The sequence below is a fragment of the Eumetopias jubatus genome, unplaced genomic scaffold, assembly GCF_037043125.1.
Source record: "Eumetopias jubatus isolate StellerSeaLion01/CBP00866 unplaced genomic scaffold, mEumJub1_p1.0 scaffold_5, whole genome shotgun sequence".
Taxonomy (NCBI): Eukaryota; Metazoa; Chordata; class Mammalia; order Carnivora; family Otariidae; genus Eumetopias; species Eumetopias jubatus.
In genome coordinates, this window is record NW_028274811.1 from 51,061,148 (window position 1) to 51,072,301 (window position 11,154).

Genomic DNA, 11,154 nt, shown 5'->3' on the forward strand with positions numbered 1-11,154 from the left:
ACATCCATCCTTTGACCCAGTGATGCAGGCCAAATAAAGCAGTTGAGGTGGAATGGAATCCCCCCTTTATTCTCTTCCAACCCAGGGAAGTAGGGGGCACTACTGTATATGGGGCAGTCCGGCAAGGAGAGCAGGGTGAAGGATGTCAGCCTTGGCTCTGTTTCTTCTCAGAAATAGCTTCAAGCAGGATGGCAATTACCCTCATCATGGTGCAAGATGGGGTAGTGATTAAAGAAAGGCAGAGTTCAGGCATTCCTCCCTGGGCTGAATTTAGCTACCTCAGCCATTGTTTTCCAGCCTCCTGGTATAGAGGGGCTGCTGGGCATTCTGGTTCTCCCATTCCATTTCCCAGAGCCTGGTTCTTCGCAGCAGAGTTCAGAATGACTCGAGATGCTGCTCCCACTACTGTATTATGACTGCTAATCAAGGATTATAGGAGCTACTATTTATTGAGCACCTGTTATATGTCAGACACCAGGCAGGGCGTTTTTTGTTTGTGTTTATATCCTTATCGCATGTCCTACCATAGAGGTGCTGTTAGTTCCTCCTCTTTATAGATGTAAAAACTGATGCTTAGAGAAATTAAATGACCTCTCTAAGGCCACACAACTAGGAAATGGTGGACAACGGCTTCAGATCCACGGTCTCATGGTGGAGACTGTGTTATTACCCTCCGTAATTTAAGAAAGAGTTTTGCTTCCTGAAAGAGTGAAGAATAGGTGGGGTGAAGACAGTTCGTCACCTGGAGATGTCAGAGCACGCTGCAAGGCAGAGGGGGCTGAAGAAACTGTGGCCTAGGCATTGTGCTAGGGCTGCTACAAATATTTAGGCTTTTCTAGTCTCACCGCTCCAATGCCATCCTCATGACAGAAGCAGCTCCAAAGATGCGTTTGGTAAAACACAGTGCAAGCAAACTTGATGACAGCCCACCTTACTTTAAAGGCATGTCTTTAAAGCAAGAGCTCTGGTCTTGAAGGAGTGTAGTTCTCGGCCTCAAGTCCACTGATTACCAACCAAATGAACTTGGGCAAGTCATATCACTTGTCTGGGTCTATTTCCCATGTGAAAAATAGAACAGGAATTCCAATTCCTGTTCTGCTGACCTCACAGGGTAATTATGAGGATCAAACAGGAGCATACATGTGAAAATGCTTTTTTAACCTTTAAGTCCTATGTAAATATAAAGAACGTGTTACTCCTCTGATTAACCAATTCCGATGTCATATAAATATCACTATCAGGAAATTGTCTCCTGCCCCAGAGACGTTGAAAAGGTGTTATTACTTTTCTTATTAAAGAAAGGTTTGATGGCTCAGTTAAGGCCATAGGATTTTGTCATTTTCAGAGGCCACACTATTTGCATATGTTTTGCATGCATTTGCATAATGGCTTCAAAAGACTCACTGCAAGTGTATAAGAGTAAAAGAAAATAAATGAGTATGAGTGACCTTCTGCCACAGCATTCAAATCAAATATTCAGGGCATAATACCCTGAAATATGAAATAGATTAAAATTTAAACTATTGCAAACAGATGGGAAGATAGGTTTTAGAGTTCAAAGGCAAGAATGAAACCCTTATTTGGTACCAGGTTGTAAAGAATCACATGCTCTTAAAGGTCACCCCATCCAAATGATTTTCATGCCTGAATTCTTTCCTCCACACCCTTTGCCCCACCCCTTTCCATAGACAAAACATATACACTACATTACCTCCCAGTCTATTCTGAAATGCTTCAGGTGACAGAACAAAACAAATTGTTTTGGCAAATTTTGACTGTTTAAAACCTAAACCACCAAAACACTAACATTTTCCCTCCAGTGATCTTCCTTTCCTCCGGCCAACAGAACAAGTTCAAGCCCTTATCTATTGCTGGTCCTTTAGCTTTTGACAGTAGTTAAGATGTCTCTGAATGATCCCCTTCCCAGGTTAAAAATCTCTGGTTCCTCCAACTGTTACATACCTGCATGCCTCCGAATCCCTTACAGTCTATCTGCATATTTTCCAGGTCTCCCAAGGAAAGCAGTGACTTGGATTCTAGTTCTAGCTTTGCCATTAACTTGTGAGTCACTGGGAAGGTCCTTCTGTGTCTTAATGTCCTCATCTGTCAAATGATGGAGTTAGACTAGCTTATCTGTAAGGTACTTTTCCAGAACAGCGATTTCCATTTTACTAATGTAACTGATTGGCTTGAGCCAATAAAATGGATTTATACTTGCTATTTGTTGACAATGACTCTTTCTTACTCCAGGTGGGTTTGCCCCTTCTTGGCAAATAGAAAACAAAGAGAGGTTTGGCTGGAGCAGTGGACATCACGATTGCTGTGATCCCGACCAATTCACAGAGCCGTTAAGGGATGGAACTGCCGTCCCCTATTTTAAGAGCCAGTTCTTGCGGAGATAAGGAAGGAGAAAGGAGAAGGTGAGAAAGGCACTAGAAACTCATTTATCTCTTTGGACCAGTAACCAGGGCAGTTATTGCCCCATGTTCCCATGCCTTCATCCATTGGGTGAGCTGCCACCTCATGGGTGACTTCCCAGAACTGCCCGCTTTCATGTCTGGGAGGCCCATGCCCTCAATTTCTCATGTTTCCATTTGATTATAGTCTGGAGGAGTGACTTGGGATCTTAGGATACCTTGGATACCCTGTTTGCCTCTTCAAGCCCTTTCTTTGCTACAACCCAAGGGCTAATATGCCTACTTTCAGGGGTTTACAAACCAAAATAGGCTTCTGTCTTCCAACTTTAGTGAAGAACTAGATGCTTAATTTCCATGTACAGCTTATGGGCACCAGGTGGTGTACAACTGTCCTATCTTTTTTTTTATTTTTCCTCTTGTACATTTAGTTTTTGTTCTGCTTTTGGGTCATGCCTGCCCTTCCTCCTGGTTCCTCCCCCACCCCCAGATGGCTAAATCTACTTGCATCTAAAATTCTACTTAAACTTGAATATTCTAATGCATCTTATGATCAATTTTATGCCTTTTTGTTGTATTTCTCCATATTTGTTTATTTTACTAGACCGTGAAGGTTCAGAGCAATGACGTCCAGAAGTAAAGCCCTCTTTAGGTCCTCCCCCACTCTCTCCCAGGGTTTCCTGGTATGCTGCCTGTGGGCCCCTTAGAACAGAGACCTCAAGGCTTCTCGTCATGCTCTACGCCTTTGCCTTTCAGTTGGCGGCTCTTATGACATCCCCAGGCTAGACAGAGCCCCTTCCCCACCTGTAGAGGAGACATGGCTCTTCTTACCTTGTGCTCGAGTTCAAGCTCATTGTGTTGATGGCTTCGCCATGCCACCTTTGATCGTCTTGCTCCAGAACTGCCTGTGTCTCTATGCTGTGGTTGATGGCTCTGTTGTCACCGCCACCGCCACCACCACCACCACCATTAACCAAGCAGGCACCGTAACTTCACATGGTCCGTGAACCTGAGTTCCCGGGACTTCGCTTCTCCTCCACAAAAATGCCCCAGGCCTTTTCACATCTCAGAGCCCAGGCCTCCTTGGCCTTTGTTCTCAGAGAAAGGGGGAGTTCTTCTTGCCCAGTCCAGGGACAGTTTGCATTTCCTGCCCCAGGATTCACGCCTTTCCAAGATGACTGGTATCAGAAATAGCCAGTCCCTGGAATTATAACCACTTAAACTGGATTTAAAAGTTATAGCATTTTAAGTTTATAACCATTCAAAAATGGATGTTTTAAACTCAACATTTCCCCGAATCTAGGTTTCATTATTATCTGTGGTCATCTGGTTACACATATGGTTCTGGAAATATGTGTAATATATAAGAATATTTATCAAGTTTTTTTTTTTTTAAGATTTTATTTATTTATTTGAGAGACAGTGAGAGAGAAAGAGCACATGAGGGGGGGAGGGTCAGAGGGAGAAGCAGACTCCCCGCCGAGCAGGGAGCCCGATGCGGGACTCGATCCCGGGACTCCAGGATCATGACCCGAGCTGAAGGCAGTCGATTAACCAACTGAGCCACCTAGGCGCCCTATTTATCAAGTTTTAACTTCCAATTAACCATAATGTCAGGGCCATTTAGTAACTTTTCTTTCATCTGGTATATTTTATAAAGGCATAAATGTTAAAGGCATCCTTAGGGTTTTTCTCTCAAGCTTTAAATGAATATATATTAACAGGCACTGGGTTACAGGGACTACAGAATAGGACTGGGAATGGGGATTCCGAGATAAACCCTTAACTCTGAAATAAAGTCGTCCTGATAGTTGTACATTAATATTAGAAATTTTAAAACTAAAAATAAGCTTTAAAATAAGCTAATCCAAGCCTGTCATTTTTTTTTTTTAATTTAAGCATGTAAAAGAACAACATGAGCCTGACGTTCCCAAGAGCTGAGATTATTCATATTCACATTATTAGTAAACCATTTACTTTTAGCCCTTCTGGAACATTTTTCACATCCTGTCTCTTGTCAGGCTTTTTACTGTGAGCATCATATTAAGATTAAATTCCCTTGCCCAGTGAAGCATAGGAGGAAAGCACTTGCTGAACCAGCAGAGAGGGAAGAGACAATTTCGGTAAATGGCAGGATGGCATCCTTTCTTCATTCTAGTGAACCCCAGAAAAGTCCCATTGGTGTGAGGGGAGGCATTAGTTGGGGGTGTGATGGTGGTGGTTTGAGGGGAGCTTTTGTTCAACTCCTCTGCACCACACACAACACTGACTTCCTCTTGGGGGTAGGATTAGTAGCAGGTAGGAGTTCAGCAGCCTTTATGGGTTTCCATCTTCAGACTCAGCTACTTGAGTGTGACCTTGGACAAGTCATTAGCCTCTCAGAGTCTCCCCCTCTTCTATAAAAGGGAAATAGCATCTGTCCTGCTTACCTCTCAAGGGTGCTTGTGATAGAAGGGTAACCCGTAAAGGACTATGGAGAAAAATTTATTATTTTTTTTTAAAGATTTTATTTATTTGAGAGAGAGAGAACAAGAAGGGAGAGGGACAAAGGGAGAGGGAGAAGCAGGCTCCCCGCGGAGCCGGGAGCCCAACGTGGGGCTCCATCCCAGGACCCTGGGATCCTGACCCGAGCCGAAGGTAGACCCTTAATGGACTGAGCCACCCAGGCACCCATAATTTATTACTTCTAACATAAGGAATGTGTGGGTGCCCAGGCTGGCTTGTCACCCCCATTTCAGGTCTCTGTTTCTAAGAAGCAGGTCCTCCTTCAGAAGCTAGGAGCAAAACTAAAGAAGACTCCTTAGAAAATACATGCAAGGAACCCTTACTAGGAAGGAGCCAGGTACTCCTAGAAGCACTTGACATGCATATTCTCAAAAAAATCTTCACAACAACCTATCAAGGAAGTTCCTGTTGTTATCATAAATTTATAGGTGAGTAAACTGAGGCCAGAGTGGTTTAGGGATATGCTCAAGGTCACAGGTCAGAATGTGGAGAATCCATGACTCCTCATGGGCTCCATCTGATCCCAGAGTCACGCTCTTGCACCTCACCACACTGCCTTTCCAGAAATTCCCTTGCTTGTAACAGAAAGAATTCCAGAACCACAACCACGTGGCAGGAAATTTGCACAGTGTGTATGTCCCAGACACTCAGGTTCCAATCTGAGCCCTCCCAGTTAGCTGTTGTGTGCAGGGATTCTTCTGGCACTTATTTGACAACCACATTTTCAGAGGATGGAGAGTGTATTTGGAAGGGATGTCAGCCCTAGAAATTTAATCAGCTGGGCTGAAAGCAATCAAGAAGCCATCTGGACAGACTCTGACTTCCTGCCCAGAAGATAAAGACATCTGGACCTAGTAAATGCCAAGGACATGCTGACTCGGTCCCCAGGCCTGTGGGCTGTTCCTTGCTTCACACAGATGCATTTTCTTAATTGTGCATAATCTACAGCTCTGAGCCACTGCTGGGGCTGCTGAAGGCCCAGTGCTATTGACCACCAAGTGCTTCCTCACTCACAACCAGTGACTACTGTGAGCTGCAGTTGACTTTCCACTGAGAAGGAGATGGATTGACTGCAAAGGCCACTGTAAATAGTCCTCTTTAATGATGGAGCAAGAGGTGGCTGCCCCAGGCCCCATTTATTGTTGTGATTGGGAAACATCATGGCTGCCGATTGGTAAGTAGGGCCAAGGGGAAATATTTATACAAACAAAGAAGCTTATTAAGGGAGCCCACCAGGTTTGCCTGCCCAATCTATGCCTACTGCTGCTGCCTCCTGTGAAGGAGGCTGTCTCCAATCACACGAGTTCTTGAGCAGTCAGCCTGCACGGGGGTGCCCAGGGTGGAGGATGAAGGGCTTTGGGGAAGAGCTGAGGAACTAGAAATAGAAGGTTAAGATGCTGCACAGAGAGCTTTTCTTGTGGCGACATCTGAACACTTGCACGTGTCTTGTAAACACGTTTCTAGAGCTGGCTTGAACCTCACACACCAGCTCAGCTTCTGTCTATGTTAAAGCATAGCTCACATCTCCAAAGGTGCCCGAAGCTACTGAACATGGCCTGGCTGGAACCAACCTCTCTCCCCTTTTACTTCCCCAGAGGGTCACTGTTTGTCCCGAGTAGACACCCTGATTACACTCCAAATAGGTCTCTCTTAGGTCCTGCATAGTTGGAACATATTGAAGGTTTTTGGTTTGGGGGGAAGATTTGCTAGTCTGGGACAATTTGCCTTTTGGAGTGCTTTACTTCAAAATAATGAAAAATATCGTGTTTGTAAGTGTGTACTGAGTTACTCTGGGCTGTAACCTACAAAACAAGACAAAGCCAACCCCAATCACAGGAATTCATCAGTTCAGAGAGAGTGGGTCAGAGCCCTGCAGTCGCCCGGCCTCTGTGCTCAGGGAAATGCCTCTCCGTTCTTCTCCTTTGTGTCCTTTACACGAGCCCTTACTTCCATGCCAACCAGGGGATGCCACTCCTCCCGTACTTCGTTTCTGAAAACCTTTTTCTTGCAAAGTTTGTCTGTTTTGTTGGCGTTCAGTTCTTGCTTCAAATACCTTTATCTCTAACTTTTCTTCCTCTTGGATTTTTATATTCCTTTCTATTTTTGAGCCTCATCTTTAGTTACAGCTTTTCATCCTCCTAGCACCCCGTTTAGCCCTTACTCTTCCGCACGTTTTTTCTGTAGGATCATCATGTGTCTTGGTCTCTGGAAGGCCCAGGCAGCACCCATGTGTTTTCTCTCCATAGGTCCTCATTCTTCCAAGACCCTGTGGGGTTGTCCAGATGCCTGATCAGGTCAGTAGCCAGTACAGTTGCAAAGGAAAAGCCTCGAGCTTCCTCCACTTCTGGGGCTGGGACCCCGTGGTCAGCTGAGCCTGGCCAATGGGTTGTGCCTTGCTGGAGGGAAGTCAGGGAGCAGAGGGCCCTGAACACCTGAGATGCACCATGCCCCCAACCCTGACATTGACCGACATGGTAGGCAGTTCACCTCCAAGATGGTACACATTTAGCTTTTGGCTTTTTCTTTCAAATGAGATGCAAGCATGTGGAACCTGTGGGGAAGAAAATAGGAAGCCAAGAACTGGCCTTGGGATTTTCAACAAGAGAGAGAAAATCCATTTTGTATTCCTGCATAAACATAGACTGTGAAGATCAGCCATAAATAAACATCAAGGTTAGAGAAAAAATGTCTTTACATGGAGATGCAATCAAACTTGCAACCCCAAGGCCAAGAATGGGAAGATTGCGATTATAGCTTCAGTTCTAGCATAGTCTTCCTCTTTGAACACAGTTCCTTCCCATTGCAGGTCTATTAAGAAACAAACCAAAAAAAAAAAAAAAAGGGATGAAGTAGAAGGAGGAAATTCTAAACTTTCCTTTTCACTTTCTAAACATAGTTTAATTCATTTTAAACAAATCTACCATAAAAATTGGAATTTGTTACACTGATGAAATGGAAAGATTTATTTTAACAAAGGACTCAGTTTATCCATGACTGCACCTCACCCTCCTTTAAACTGTAACCACATCTAGTGCATTTTTAGATGACCTGATTTTTCAGAATTTAACTACTCTTGTATCTGCTGTGTAAAGTGAGGCTGACTCGTAGGTTTGAAACATATGCACGGTAAGTATTCAAGAGCCAAAAATAAACCAAGCACATGACAAACAATGTTTGCTTCGTATGAGCCAATAATGTCGGAGCCACTGCAGGAATTGTCTTAGAGCTAGCCCAAGCTGTGGTTTTCTGAGAAAGATGTGAAGCCTGAGCAGGGCAGTGCATCCAGAGAAGTCAGCTGTCATGTCAAAATGTGCTGTTAGGAATGACTGAGCTACCACCGCCATTAAGACCTATGACAGTTTGCTCTGCACATGCCGACCAAGCATCAGGCAGTTTTTTCTGCATGGGATGGAGCGGAAATCTGGATACCTGAGGGTTTGGGTGCTCAAGGCAGTAGGTGGCCCATTCCCAACCCAGAAATCTACCAGGAAAACAGCCTGACCATGGTTCACAGTTGCAGAAGAGATGTACCTTTTGTTGGCTTGTCACTTTTTCTTTATACTTTCAACTGCAAAATTGGGTTGGGAAGTATTTTTACTTTTTAGTTTTTTAAAAATATTATGACTTAGAATGCCAACTCTTTATCGCCTTCATAAGGAAGTTGAAAAAAAGGTATGAGAAAATAATAATAATATCTAACACATAGTGCTTATTATGGCCAGGTACTGTTTTACGTACTTCACAGATATTTTTTTCATTTAATCTTTATGACTACACTCTGAGTAGTCTTTTCTGGGTGAAGAAACACAAGGAAGCTAAATAAATTGTTCAGGGTCATTCAGGGATGTGTAGGGCTTGAACCTAAGGAGTCTGGCACCAGAGATAAAACAGGAGAAGGAAGGTGACGGGGAAATCTGAAGAAGAGAAGAAACAGTCAGAACAACCAGCTTTTCCCAATGCTTTGAAGAAATCTCTGAACTCTGTTCTCTGCTCCCCCTACTCCCTTTGACAATCCTCTCTTAGGACAGGATCTGAACTGAGACCAGCGCCCCTGAGAACAGAGAGGGATCCAGCTTTAGAAGTGGGGGATTGTATACAGAAAAGGCTCTGGGTGAAATTTGAAAGACCCTGCCCCAGCCACCCTGTCTCCCCAGGACTTGAATCTACTGTCCCTTTGGGCTAGAAATGAAAAATGCCCATTTGGTCAGGGTGTCATGCATAAGAGTGGAGCAAGGTAGGGGAATGCCAGCCCACTGCTCTGTGACAACTGCTCCCTTCGCCCAGGTCAGCCTCATTCCCTAGCCACTTTTTTGTCCTGTGTTTTCTCAGTCCCCCATGTCATCTCATTAAACAAAAACCCCATTGCATAGGCGAACTTGACACATCCTTCTGAACAACAGTGCTCAAGAGAAACAATGGGAACCACCTAAGTAATTTTAGATTTTCTTGTAGCCCACTGTTATGGACTGCACGGTTTATGTCTCTTCAAAATTTATATGTTTTGACTGACTGAATTCCCAGTTTGATAGTATTTGTAGGTGGGGGCTTTTGAAAAGTCATTAGGTCATGAGAGGGGAGCCCTTGTGATGTGATTTGTGCCCTTTTAAAAGACATAAGAGAGATGATCTCTCTCTGCACCAAGTGAAAATAGAGTAAGAAGGTAGCTGTCTCCAAACCAAGAAGAGGACCCTCACCAGATCCTGAATCTGTCGCACCTTGATTTTAGGCTTCCCAGCCTCCAGAGCTGTGAGAAGTAAATGTTTGTTGTTTAAACAAACCAGTTAGTTGATGGTATTCTGTTACAGCAGGCTAAGATACCTACATTAAAAAGATTTAAAAACTAGGTGAAGTTAATGCTAGTAATGGAGTTTAGTCTAATACATCAAAACATTATATAAAATTCCATGCAATGTAAAAATCACTGTAGTCGGTGTAAAATATTAACGAAATACTTACCTTTTATTTTTCGTATTGTGGATTTTACACTTACACCACATCTCAATATCACAGTACATTTTCATTGGAAATTCTTGGTCTGTATTTATTTTTTTCAAAATTTTATTTATTTATTTGACAGAGAGAGACACAGCGAGAGATGGAACACAAGCGGGGGAGTGGGAGAGGGAGAAGCAGGCTCCTATGGAGCAGGGAGCTACATGTGGGGCTCGATCCCAGGACCCTGGGATCATGACCTGAGCCGAAGGCAGACGCTTAACTGACTGAGCCACCCAGGCACCCCCTTAGTCTGTATTTAGATTTCAGAAAATTTATAGTTGAAAATGGTTCAACTTGGGATTGACATACCCAAGTGATTTTAAGCATAATTGAAAGTTTTTCAATAATTGAAATAGAATATCAGCTTTTATATTTACATGAATTAAAGAAAATAAAATTAGATATTAGTTTCTCATTTGCACTAGCCACACTTCAAGTGTTCAAGAGGTCCATGTGACTAGTGTCTACTTTATTGGACAACATAGTTTTAGAGGCTAGAGATACGTGAAACTAAATAACCATGGGTCAATCAGTTCACAGTGATCTAAACAGTGACCTAAAACCATCATTATTTATTGTTCTTCTTGCTGGTCACATCGGCACGGGAAACTCCCTGGGCAGGCCAGGAAGTTTGGTTTTGGGCACCAGCTGGTATCTGATTAGTTCCTACATCCTATCCAACAACTGGCAGTCATTTTGCAAATGTAAATCCTGCCACCTAGTGACCACTTTCTGAATGTCACATGGAGATTACCATGTAGAAAATGCCATGTTGACCTCTGCATTGGCGCCCCTTCTGAGAGCTCTTGAGACTTCCTCCTGCCTGGAGACGCCATGTGACACTGTGCTGCTGATAGGTCATTATGTTTTGCAGCTGCTTTAGTCATGCCTGACGAATAAAAGCCGAATTGTCATTTCATGTCAATTTCATGTCCTCCCTTTCCCCGCAGCGGGCAAGTTCTTGGAGTACAATGACCACAGCTTCGGGCACCCTGTGTACCAGGTATTGTGATGCAAGGAGATGCCTCCGGTCCCCATAAGGGTTAGGGCCCCAGCTATCCCTCTGATTGGGTTAAGTTCCTGAATCTTCTCTTTATTATATATGTCTCCTTTCTCATTGAATTGTGAAATCTGTGAGGACAGTGTCTTGCTTATATTTTATCCTTACTGCCTAGTGTGGTGTCTTTCCGACAAATGACAGTTGACTGGTTGGGTGGATGGTATAGCTGTAAGTTCACAG